Below are 2148 nucleotides of genomic sequence, written 5' to 3' on the forward strand. Positions count from 1 at the left end.
AATCATATAACTGTGATTTCATGATGCATTTCTGCATCAACAGAAAAAAAGTTATAACAAAATAAAGTTCCAAGTCCCCAACCAAAGGGAACACTAATCACTTTAATGGTAAGTTTATTTATTTTTTTTAAATCAACATCAATTTATGAAGTCAGCTCGATGTTCTCTTAAATATTTCAGTTGTATTGGAAGTTCAACATTCAAGATGACTTTGGGAAACTAGTAAAAGAAAGATAACTGCAGCTAATTTTTTTCAGCTTACTTGAAAGGTTTAATGTTTACAAACTCATAAATAAGAAAAAAGTTCTAAATACTTATAAAGGTTAATTAATATAAACTAATTGTAATTATTTATGTTAATACAACTCAATTAATTAGTTACAGCATTCGGGTTTACTGTGAACAAATACTACCATGCTACAATGATTTCCATTTAAAAAATCTAAAAATTAAAATAATACTTTTTATTCAGCAAAGAAACATTAATTTAATCAAAAGTGACAGTAAAGTTTTTTTTTTTTTTTTATTCAAACACTGTAAAACGTTTTCACCAGTTTCAGCTTAAAAACTTAAGCTTAGCAGCTGCCTTAAAATTTTAAGTTAAATCAACTCATTTTTATTGTAATAAGTTAAAATGACTTGTAGTTTTAAGCTGATTTAACTTAAAATTTTAAGGTAGCTGCTGAACTTAGGTTTTTTAAATTTAATCTGGTGAAAACTTTTTACAGTGAACAGATGCTGTTCTTTAGAACTTAATATTCATAAAAGAATACTGAAAAAAACAAAATGTATCAGAGTTTCTACAACAAATAAGCACCACAACAGGTATTAACATTTCTAATAATACAAAATGTTTCAACTTAAATAATATATGTGACCCTGGACCACAAAACCAGTCATAAGGGTCTTTTTTTTATTGAGATTTATACATCATCTGAAGGCTGAATAAATAATTAATAAGAAAATTTGTCCAAATGAAGTTCTTAGCAATGCATATTACTAAAAATCAATCATTTTGACCCGTACAATTATTTTTGGCTATTGTTACAATAATGGTGGTCCAGGGTCACATATCATAATTTCTACATTTTGTTATCAAATAAATGCAGCTATGGTGAGAATAAGAGACTTCTTTTCAAAAATAATTAATACTTTTATAACCAAAATTATATGTAATTATTTTTGCATTACTGTAATAAGAATGGGGCTGATAAATGTGCTTAATTATTTCTGTTTTTGATTTTGGGTTGAAACATCCAAACATGTTCTTTTTATTCACTCTAAAAGAGTCATGGAAGAAATTGTCAGTGCATCTGCAGGCTACTTTATCTTCTTACATTATTATACAAACACACACCTTACTGTGTAAATTATACTACTATAATACTGGAGGGTCCTTAAAGACAAATCAAATCTCTATAAGCTTCCACAAACAATTATCCAACTGCAGAAGACTTCACAGCGTTATCCAGAATAAAAGGTATCATGATGTAATGTGATAATCAAATTCATATGCTTACAAAATACGGTGTATTATTTCAGATAATATTGAGCAAAACCAGATTATCCATCCACAATGCACCAATTCTAAAATCCAATAAACAAAACTTGAGTCAAATAAATTGCAATAAGCTTTTGATTACTGGTTCATGTGAATAATCAAAAATTAGACATGAGGATTCTACAAACCCGTGCCATTACATTCTAGTATGTCAGGATTTGTTAGCAGTAATTTAGACATGACATCATGGTTCATGAAGATGTCATTTCATCAGCTAATGGTGCTCATAACTGAAATTCAATCCAGATGAAAAAAAAAAAAAACTGCAACCAAAAAACAGTTGTGTCTTGATTAAGGCATAGAAACTTTTCCATATGTCTCCATCAGCTAACCCCAACCAGTTCCATCACTATACCATGTAACTCACCTCTCTGTGACCCCAGCACATACTATTGTGAACAGTGAACTGTGACTATATCTATAATGACTATATCTCCAATACCCATTGCCATTTAAACGACAAGGTAGCCTGCATGTTCCCTGCATGTCACCCCGTGCTCACAGCTTTTCTGATGGGAGTCTGTGGATGGGGTCAGTTAACCTCGCACTGTTCATACACTGGGTCAGAAGTTTAGTGGGTCACCGCC

The sequence above is a fragment of the Garra rufa genome, chromosome 21, assembly GCF_049309525.1.
Source record: "Garra rufa chromosome 21, GarRuf1.0, whole genome shotgun sequence".
Lineage (NCBI taxonomy): Eukaryota > Metazoa > Chordata > Actinopteri > Cypriniformes > Cyprinidae > Garra > Garra rufa.